Source organism: Nicotiana tabacum, chromosome 16, assembly GCF_000715075.1.
Source record: "Nicotiana tabacum cultivar K326 chromosome 16, ASM71507v2, whole genome shotgun sequence".
Lineage (NCBI taxonomy): Eukaryota > Viridiplantae > Streptophyta > Magnoliopsida > Solanales > Solanaceae > Nicotiana > Nicotiana tabacum.
The window spans coordinates 151,384,304-151,396,231 of NC_134095.1; positions in this window are offsets into that span (position 1 = coordinate 151,384,304).

Below are 11,928 nucleotides of genomic sequence, written 5' to 3' on the forward strand. Positions count from 1 at the left end.
ATGGGAGGTAAAAGGGTTCAAACATCAGGCTATTTAAACATTTGGGTAAGGTTCGTAATGTGGTTGCCAAAGATACAGGCTTATAGGCTCAACGAGGTTAACTAAGATGTAATACAGTTAGGTGGGTTTACTTTATATGTATGGCTCAACAACGAAATGCCTATATCACTTCTAGGACTGAATGAAACTACTATTTCGCTTTGCAAACACACAAGGCAAGTTCTAGGCATCAAATGTGAATCATGGAATACAGTAAAGCTCACACACACATGGCACATGACTCATTCCAGATTGACTTATCAAGACACTCTGTTCTGAGTATTCAAGTCAGTAAAAAACATACAATTTTTAAGGCACTTTAGCAAGAATCAACTACTAAGACTAAACGTTACACTCTAGTGCCTATTGTGTTCAGGTGTATCAATGCTAGAGGCTTAATTTTCGATTTTAGCTCGTAGCCCATTAATCCTAATCTACTAAAAAGAAAACAAAATGAACAAAAACTACCTATACCCAGTTCAAGCTAAACCCTTGGAAAAGAACCGTGGCCCAAAGAAAAACCAAGGAGGGGGGGGGGTAACTACACTACCTAAAAAAAATCTTTTTGGTCTTTTCTCTAGACTTACTTCCCTCAAAAAAATTGTGCAAAGGCTCCGTCATCAGGAAGAGTCTCCATATTTCCTTCTTCTTCTTCTTCTTTTTTTTTGATTGACTTAGTCCCTCAAGAATCCCGCCAAAAGAGATCCATTGTCGGGACAAGCCACTTACCTACTTTAAACTAACCTAATGAAACTATTACTCAAACACCGAAAACAATCAACACAAAACAAAGAAACATCAAATAGTCAAATTGTACAATTACATATATACATTGAAGTATCGACCACCCCATACTTAAAATGTAGACATGTCCTCATGACATCAAAATATAAAGAATAGTGAGGTAAAGGAACTTCCCTGAAGGATCACTCCTGATCGGAGACGGTGTCTGGGTTTACATTGCATGCGCGACCTAGAGATCTCAGCCAGCCTAAGAATTTCTTTTTCGACTTCACCTGCCGCTCAGCCACCGTGTCAATGCATGCACCTAAATCAGTGACGGAGGTACGCAACCCAGCTATATCCTGCTCCAAAGCGGTCATGCGGGTACTACGACATGGCTGTGAAGATGTTGAAGTCCTAGGTGATGCTGTAGCTGCTGGACTGTGCTCATGGGCCTGTGGTTCGGCCTCCACATCCTCCTGCTCATCCTCCTCTTCGTCCAAGTCATCAGAGCCACTACTATCCTACCCCTCAGCTACCGCCGGCTCCTTACCCGTTGTTACATTGTCAGCCCAAAACTTGCGGTCTCTTGGTACTAGCCCATCCACAACTAGATTTTTGGGCACCCGAGCTTCCCTGCAAAGTTGAGTAACTAAAGAAGGGAAAAAGAACCTATACCTTTTCACTAGGAAGCGGATGAATATCTCTTCATGTATCACTTTGGCCACGTCGAAGTTGTGACCATTGATGAAGCACCAAATCAAAGCTGCTCGGGGCCCATTTACCTCCGTAGTGTTGGAGGACGGAAGCAGATGGTTGTTGATAAGATACATCCGACACTTTCCTTCAAAGGTTCGTGTCGAGGAGTGAAACTTCTCACCATATTTCTTCCAAACCACCTCCTTCCCTAGTACACAGATTGTTTCAAAGAATCGCTCCCACTTTTCGTGTGTTGGTTTATGACCATACTCATAAAAGTCATCATAATCAACCACAGGAGGGGGCAACTGGTATGTCGTCCATATCACCTCAATAGAAGCATTCACCGCCTTTCGGCCTTTTGGCGCACCATGACTACACCATTGTCATGCTCCGACATATTGGCGTAAAATTCTATAACAACCATGACATTGCCCTCACCTGGCTCATTAATGAAGGTTTGCAACCCCCGCCTCAGCATCTCAGTGTACATGTGAGGGTAGTGCCGCTGGACCGTTTCCATGTTAATACCCCTCTCCAGAATCGGTTTTTTAGAGGCCTCCAAAGCGGTCCTGAGCCTTGGCTGAGACAAATCTGGTGCTATCAAAGGGGCGTGCAGGGGCTGCTCCTCGTGTCCTAGATGAGTCGGCTTGGCTGCTAGAAGATGCACCTGTGGTGCGGCGTTTCCTAGATGGAGTCATAGTACTCATAATGATAGAAGGTGGGGAACAGAGAAGAAAGGTGGAGGAGAATGTGGTTGGACACTTGGGGCCAATTGAAAGAAAATGAAAATTTGTGGAAGAGGGGAGTTGAAGGTGAAGGGGATTTGATGAAGAAGAGGATTTTGGGAGGGTTTTGTTTCTCTTTCTCTTGTGTTTGGAATTGGGGAGTGGGGATTGGGAGTGTGGTGTGGGGTTGGGGGATTAAAGGAGCGGGGGTTTTATTACAACTAAAAAAAATAAAATTACAACAACTCAAAAAATATAACACAAAAAAAAATCGTCGGAACTAGCGCGTCCAAGAGCGCGATCGTGCTTGTAGCGCGACCAGGAGCGCGTTCACGAGCGCAGGCCAGGCAGAATGTTTGACCATTAGTGTGTCCACTAGCACTATCGCGCTAGTAGCGCGACCAGTAGCGCATTCACGAGCGCAGGCCGGGCAGAATGTTTGCCCAAATAGCGCGGCCTGTAGCGCGTCCTGTAGCACGGGCGCGCTTCTGGGCGGAAATTTTTCACATTTTCCACCTATTGTTACCACTTCTGATGGCTTTATCACCCACCCATTGTCACTTGCATTGGTTAGCACCTCCTAAAACTCACAATTAACAACTACTACTATCGTTGGGTTGCTCCCAACCAGTGCCTTAGTTAATGTCGTGGCACGACGCAGATAAGCACATTTAAGGCTCGCTCGACCTCTAAGGTTCCGTTAGGTGGACCTCTGACACTTCCTTTGGTTCCTTCATGCCTATGTATAACTTCAATCTCTGCCCATTGACTCTAAATGTGTGAGAGTCTTTCTCTGAGGCGATCTCTACAGCTCCTGAAGGGAATACTTCAACCACTCGAAATGGCCCAGACCATCGTGACTTAAGCTTACCTGGGAATAGCCGTAATCTTGAATTATAGACCAGTACCATGTCCCTTGGTTTGAAATATCTCTCAACAATGTTTTGGTCGTGCAACCGCTTCATTCTTTCCTTGTACAACCTTGTGCTCTCAAAAGCAAGATGTCGGAACTCGTCGAGCTCATGCAATTCAGTGATCCTCATTGTGCCCGCAACTTCAATGTCAAGGTTCAACTGTTTCAGTGCCTACCAAGCTTTATGTTCAAGTTCCACTGGCAAGTGGCAGGCCTTCCCAAACACCAACTTATATGGCGACATACCAATTGGTGTTTTAAAAGCGGTTCTATATGCCCGAGTGCATCATCTAGCTTTTTTGCCCAATCAGTTCTTGTGGCGTTCACAGTGTTGGTTGGCACACTCTTGATCTCTCTGTTGGACACTTCAACCTGACTAATAGTCTAGGGATGATATGGAGTAGCCACCTTGTAGCATACATCATACTTTGTAAGCAACTTCTCGAAAGCTCTATTATAGAAGTGTATGCCTCCGTCACTGATGATCGCTCTTGGTGTCCCAAAACGGGTGAATATGTTCTTCTTCAAAAATCCCACCACCACTCTTGCATCATTAGTGGGCAATGCTGAAGCTTCTACCCATTTGAACACGTAATCCACAGCAACAAGTATGTACTTATTGCCAAAGGAGTTGATGAAGGGACCCATGAAGTCAATCCCCCAGATATCAAACACTTCCATCTCTTGAATCGGGTTCATGGGCATCTCATGGTAACGGGAAATGTTCCCGGTCCGCTGACATTCATTGCAGCCCTTCACCCATTGGTGTGCATCTTTAAACACTGTTAGCCAAAAGAATCTGGCCTCTAGCACTTTCGCAGCTGTCCTGACTCCTCCAAAATATCCTCCATACGCTGATGCGTGACAAGCTTGCAAAACAGAAGATTGTTCTATCTCGGGGACACACCTCCGGATCATATTGTCAACACATATTCTAAACAGATAGGGCTCATCCCAATAATACATGCGGTAGTCATGATATAACTTTTTTTTGAACAGATGAAAGGTCATAGGGAATTATACCGCTGGCCATGTAATTTGCATAATCTGCATACCATGGAACTTCCTTAAGACTAGTAGTGAGCAGCTGCTTATCTGGAAAGGTTTCCAGAATATCTTCAACCTCGACTGAGTTTTTAGCTCCTTCAAGTCATGATAGATGATCATCGACTTGATTTTCTATGCCCTTACGGTCACGAATTTCAAGGTCGAATTCTTGCAATAGCAGCACCTAACAAATCAGGCGCGACTTAGACTCCTTCTTCTCAATCAAGTACATGAGAGCTGCATGATCAGTGTATACAATTACCTTAGAGCCAATCAGGTATGATCTGAACTTGTCGAAAGCAAACACCACAGCCAACATCTCCTTCTCAGTCACAGTGTAATTCAGCTAGGCTCCACTCAGCGTTCTACTAGCATAGTAGATTGGATGCATCAGCTTGTCTTTCCACTGTCCCAGCACTGCCCCCACTGCGTAGTCACTGACATCACACATGAGTTCGAATGGTTGCTCCCAGTTGGGGGCAACAATGATAGGTGTTGTGACCAGCCTCTTCTTCAGCTCCTCGAATTCTGCCTACAGTCATCAGTAAACAAGAAAGGGTGATCTTTTTCTAACAACTTACAGAGAGGGTTGACAATTTTTGAGAAGTCTCTTATGAATCTCCGGTAGAAACCGACATGCCCGAGAAAGCTCTCGATTGCCTTGACTGAAGTTGGAGGGGGAAGCTTTGCTATCACATCCACTTTAGCACGATCCACCTCAATTCCTTTGCTTAACACCTGGTGCCCCAAGACTATGCCCTCTTGTACCATGAAATGGCACTTCTCCCAATTAAGAACCAGGTTAGTCTCAATACACCGTCTCAACACATGAGTCAGATTTATAAGACACTCATCAAATGAGTTCCCCACCACTGAGAAATCATCCATGAATACCTCCATTATGTCCTCTACCATGTTAGTGAATATGGCCATCATGCACCTTTGGAATGTGGCTGGTGCATTGCATAGGCCAAAGGGCATCCGCCGAAAGGCATAAATGCCATACAGGCAAGTGAAGGAGGTCTTCTCTCTATCCTCTGGTGCAATAGAGATCTGATTGTACCCTGAGTACCCATCTAGAAAACATAAATCGACCTCCCTGCCAATTTGTCTAACATCTGATCAATAAAGGGAAGTGGGAAGTGGTCTTTCTGGGTGGCTAGATTTAACTTTCTGTAATCGATACAAATTCTCCAGCCCGTGACGGTTCTCGTAGAGATCAGTTCATTGTTATTATTTTTAACTACCGTCATGCCCCCCTTTTTAGGTACACATTGAATCGGGCTAACCCAGTTGCTGTCAGATATTGGGAAAATGATTCCCGCATCTAACTACTTTATCACTTCTTTCTTCACCACTTCCTTCGTATTGGGGTTCAACCTTCTTTGGTGTTCCCTGGAAGGTTTGTGTCGCTCTTCCAGCAGAATTTTATGCATGCAATAGGCTGGGTTGATCCCCTTTATGTCTGCCATGTCCACCCAATAGTAGTCTTACACTCCTTGAGTACCTGCAAGAGTTGTTGTGCCTGCACATCTAACAAACTAGATTAGATAATAACAGGTAATATGGAGTCAGGCCCAAGGAACTCATACCTGAGATGGGGGCAGTGGCTTCAACTCCAGCTTTGGTGGTTCTTCGATGGATGGCTTGGCTGGAGGAGTTTCTCTATTTTCCAAGTGCAAGGGCTCAAATTCAAGAGTTCTATCCCAGAACCCTCTACCCTCTAATGCCATCACCCATTCTGCCAGTTCTTCTCCATTTACCTCATCTAAATTCATCAGACATGCAGCAAGAGGGTCCTCAATAGTCAGCATCTCATCATCAGTCTCTACGATTACATCCACGGCATCGATAAGAGAGCAATTGGCGAATTTACTTGGTCGCCTCATAGATTTCTGCACATTGAATGTTATCTCTTCGTCGTTCAATCTCATCTTGAGCTCCCCAGTCTCACAATCAATGAGAGCTCTCCCAGTGGCCAAGAACGACCTTCCAAAAATTATGGGAATCTCTTCATCTACTTTGTAGTCTAAGATCACAAAATCTGCAGGGAACACAAATTTCCCTACCTGAATCAACACATCACCCAGGATACCTGAGGGTTGCTTTACAGTCATGTCAGCTAGCTGCAACAACATAGAGGTGGGTCTAGCTCTTCCAATACCCAGCCTCTTATAAATCGCCAGGGGCATAAGATTAATGTTGGCCCCTAGATCACACAGTGCCTTACCAAAAGCAAAATTACCAATAGTGCATGGAATTGTAAAGCTCCCTGGGTCAGACAGTTTTTCCCCAATTGGTCTAGTCACCACTGCACTACAGGTCTGAGTAAGAGTAACTGTGGCTAAGTCTTGGAAATCAAATTTTTGGGGCATCAAATCCTTCATCATTTTTGCATACCCACGCATCTATTTCAAAGCATCAATCAATGGAATATTTTACCTGGATTTGTTTCAGCATCTCCAAGAACTTCTTGTATTGCTCCTCCTTTTGGTACTTAGCCAGCCTCTGAGGGAAGGGTGCAAGAAGTCTCTTCTTCCCAATCATTTGGGATTGATCTTTATCAGCTGCCACCTCAACTACTGGTTCTTGGGCTATCTCAGCTTCTTTCTCGGTCTCAATCTGAATGTTATTTTCTTCCTGGGCAGGCTGGACTATCACCTCTGCCAGTTTCATTGACTCATCCAGCTCAATGGGCACTGGTATGAGTGTCTCCGCTTGTCTAGTTTCTCGAGGCCTCTCTTTCTCTACATCCAAATCTCTGCCATTACGTAGACTCACCGCCATCAGCTGCTTCAGGCCTTGATCTTTTGGATTTATCTGGGTATCTGCAGGTAGTGTCCCATGAGGACGATTGTTAAGAGACATCAAAATTTGGCTGCATTTCAATATTCTTGATCGCTGAATCATGTGCATCTACTCTCTTACTAATCTTTGCATTAGACCCAATAACCTGCTGCATCATTGGTTCATGTCTAGCAAACCCATCTTCCTGCCTTCCACCATGCTGCTACTGATGAGGAGGGTGATATCCCTGCTGCTGATTCTGATTATTATATCCTTGTGGCCTTGGGTAAGGTGCCATATTGTTAGGGGGTCTCATACCTTCCATGTTCCCATTGTTGAACTGTGGCTGGCCTGGCCTGTACTGTTGATTCTGCTGGCCCCAATTCTGACCACCCAGTCTCTGGCCTCCATAATTTGACACATAGTTCATGTCTTCAGGATAGTGATGATGATCATGTTCTGTATTCCACTGGTTACCAATTGGATAACTAATGCACAATATGCACAAGCCCCTATTGGTAGTATCTACAATGTGTACCTGCTGCTTCTGCCCTGACTCTTCCACCTTTTTGGTGAGTATGCTCATCTGTGTCAATAAGGTGGCCATATTTTCAGCCATAGAGTTGGATGGATCTAAGGGCACTGAGTGCACCACTGGAGTGATAGGTGCATTCCTGGTTATCCATCCTGAATTATGTGCCATCTTGTCAAACAGACCCTATCCTTCTCTCCATGTTTTGCTCAAATATGCTCCGCCAGCTGAAGCATCAATAATGTTCTTCACGCTATCTGACAATCCCATGTAAAACCACTACCCTAACATTAGATCTGGAATACCATGGTGCGGATATATAACCAGCATCCCCTTGAATTATTCCCATGTTTCATGCAGTGTCTCCATTGGTCTCTGTTTAAAACTCAAAATTTCATCAATTTGTTGAGCGGTTTTGTTGGGTGGGTAGAACTCGTTCACGAATTACTTGACTAACTCCTCCCAAGCTGTTATGGAATTTATGGGGAGTGAGTTTAGCCAAGTCTGGGCAGCTCCTGTCACTAAGAATGAAAACAATAACAGTTTGATTGCTTCCAGAGTTACGTTGGGCTACCTTTTGGTTTTGCAGATTGACAAGAAATTCTTCAAGTGCTGTTGAGGATCTTCGATTTGTGACCCCGAAAATAGTCCCTTGTTTTGCAACAAGTGCAACATGTTATTCGTGATTTGGAATGATTCACCATGTATCTGAGGGACTAAAATCGAAGTGGCCAGGTTTTCAGCTGTGGGTTGTGCCTAGTCATAGAGAGCTGCCTCTGGCACAAGAGGTGCCACTGGTGCTATTGGTACAGCTGGGTATAGAGAAAATTGACTACACTAAGAATTTGTTTTGTACTTCTTTCAATTGTAATTGATAACACCGTTAAAGTCCCCGGCAATGGCACCAAAATTTGATCACGCCCAACTATGCCTCTTAAAAAGGACACGCGGACGTTGCAAATATAATCTGAGTATTTAGCCTAGAGTCGAACCCATGAGGACTTAACCTATCAATTACTTCTCGTTAGACTTACTAAACTCCACGGAATTAACTTCTCAAACGTTGTAAATAACAATTAAGGGTATTTCTACTAACTACGAATGAATGTAAATAAGCAACTGACAACTAACTATAATTGAGTTGTAACCAATTAAGAGCTGGTTCTAAGGCTATGATTTCCCCTATTGGTGGACTCTCTTCCGGTTATGCTTCACATAGATTCACCAAATCATCTCTATCAATAATGAGCACTATTATTACCGTAAATCTCTCCCGAGTAATCAAGATAATCTACTAGACGCACTCTCCCGAGTTACGCTAGCTGACTTTTTTTTATTACCGCTCACTTTAGAATGCACCCAAGGCTTCGTTATCCCTAATCCCGCCTATAAACCCGCAATTATTGATCCCTCATATATTTTGGGAGTGGTGTTATTCAACAATTACCTAAATATGCACTCTCTTCCGAGTTATACACACTAAATAGGCACAACTAATTGAGGATCCTGTCAATTAACTACAACAAGCACGTAGTTGAACAAATAGAGATTAAAATGGCAAACTATATTAACATAATCAAGAATTTCATCCTTCAATAGGTTCCATCAAACCTTAGACTAAATATTTAGCTACTCATACTAGTGTTCATCACAACAATAATCAAATTCATCACAAATCATAAAACAAAAGGAAGAAAGGAAGAAGTTGATGTTGAATTCTCCTCCTTGCCTCTTCCCTCTTCTTTTCTTGTACTAAGCTATGAAAAGCTGCATAATTCCCTCTTGGGAGAGCTTGACCTTCTATAGGTTAAGTGAATTTTCCCCCAAACTTCCAAGTTTACCCCTGAAAATTAATATTCCAGAACTGGGCTAGTGCGGCCGCGCTAGTGGGCGCGCTAATGGCCGCGCTAATGCCCTACTATTCTGCCTAGACCATCTGGGCTAGCGCGGTCATGCTAGTGGACACGCTAATGGCCGCGCTAGTCCAGGCCTTCATTTTAACTATTCTTTTTCTCATCTTCTCTCGTACTCAGCTCCTAGGAGTTTTTTTTTCTTGCTTCAATGTAGCTCCAATCACAGCTTTAAGGCCTCATACAAGCTCCTCACTCATGCAACGTGTGACATTCACAATTAGAGCCCATTTTTCATCATTTAACTATATTATAACATTGAAACATAATTAAGTTGGGGCATAAACAATCGCCAAATTACATAAATCTAGCCTATTATCAGAGGTAAATTCAACAAAGAAAGATCTCGAAGGGTATAAGGGAGTTATTTCCAATTTAAGTGACAATTGAAATAGGATTATTTATTTAAAAATCAGAGTCGCCACTTGGGATAATTTATGGTGTCCCAAGTCACCGGTTAAAATCCCGAATCAAGGAAGTTGACTCTATTCACGGTCCGTGAACATAAAAATCTGAGTAAGGAATTCTGTTAACCCGGGAGAAGGTGTTAGACATTCCCGAGTTCCGTAGTTCTAGCACGGTCACTTTGATCATACTTAGATTAATCAAATTGTTTCATTACTCGATTTTAGAACCTATGTGCATTTGCCTTTTAATTAAGAAATTATCTTGAAAACAGGTCACACGTATGTGTACCTATTTATTTGGCGCATCAAAAATCATGTCACGCGAACATGTCCACAATTAGTAACGCTTTATTATTATTAAGAATGTTTAGTCGAAGTTGCGCGAATGCATACTCCGGTTTTGTTTTTTAAAAAATAAAATCATAATTATGTTACGCGAACGTATACATAATCACGATAATAGGCTAAGTTGCGCCTAAAGCAAGCTACTAGCGATTTTAATCAAATAAAATAAAGCATTAAAACACTTTCCTTTCAGTTCTTCACCTAAGCTTCATGGACAAATCCTTTTCGATTTCATTCCCCTTCAAAGCGTGTGTCTAATAGGCATACATCAACATTAAGCAAATTGTGCAAATTATCGCAGAAGAAACAGGGTAACAAGCAGAATATTGAAACAAAAGTCGTAGGATCAAAACACAGAAATTGCACTTGTTTGAAGGAAAGTATACGTATAGAGAGGATATACACACAACAACTTTTCAACCTACTTGAAAGTGGTAAGCGAGAAAGAGTACCGACTATCACAAACACAAAATTAACAAAACAAATACAGTCAACTATGTTTTTAAAGTGTACAATAAAAATAGTAAACTAAAGAAAATAAGAGGAATATACAAGATAAACTAGAACAACAATCTATACTTTAGCTAAGACACAAATAAGCATGTAATACAGTAAAATTAAAAGGGTACGAGTAAGAATAAACCTCAGTTAAACGATTGATGTAAACCAATACAGTGATAAACCCAGTCAGTTGACACCAAATCCGGAAAACCAGAGGCGACAGAAACCCAAACCAAAAAATAAACTAAGCTTTAGACCGGAACACTCGAACGAACCAAAATCTTCGCCGGAAACCTCAAATGGTTACGCTGGTATGAGCTTGGTTCAACAATGGCAACGAAAAAAAGCCCGCTGAATTTTTTAAAAGAAAATAGAAGATGAAGGAGATGAAGACCAGATCTGAAGCAAAAATCAACCAAAACTCGAAACAGAGCTACAATGAATAAAGGTCACCGGAATTTCAGATTCGAACTCAAAATCGGCACAAACATCAATTAAACTCCAAGTCGCAGAAAACTAAGAACTAAATTGTGGAGAAGACGAAGTATTTTGTTTGTAATGTTTTCGATTTCTCAATTTGTGTCTGTTGTTTTCAGTGGTGGTCGTTGTGGTGGTGCTGCATGTAGAACTGGTAAACGTTGGTTGTTGATGAAGGTTTAGGGATGAAGAAGCTAGGGTTCAAGCCATGGGAATGTGAAGGAGTGGAGGAGGGTCGTATGGGTTGGGGTGAAGAAGAAGATGGTTCAGCAGGGGGGTCTCCTATTTCATGAAAAGATGGCGCCCTTCAGCTCTTTTTAGCTTAGGGACCTTAGGTTTTTTTTGGCTGCCTTCTTTTCCAGATCTCTTTAGGCGTTAGACTATATCAATTAAAAAGGACGACTGACTTTGATTTTCAGTGTATAGGTCTTAGAGTTATGTCATTTTTTTGCATGTATTTTTTGGCTGATCCTCTCTAAGGTGTATTTGTCTCCCACGGCGGATGCTGTAGATTGTGTATTAATAGGTTAGGTTTAGGTTATTATTTGGATTTAAGGGTATTGGGCTTAAGGAGTGGGCTTAAAACTTGGGCCTTTATGACTAGCTTTGCTTAAAATTAGCTTAATTAACTAAAAATCTTTCCATATAGAAATATTACCAAAAATATTAATTAGCCCTACTTAAGTAAAATAGTTATTAATATAAGACTGACCGTTAAAAAAACTATTTTTGGTATTTTTCAAGATTAAAAATGACTACAAAACATTAATGAAACTATTTTATTTTGTAATTTTTAATTTCTTGTAATAAAATAAGTAAA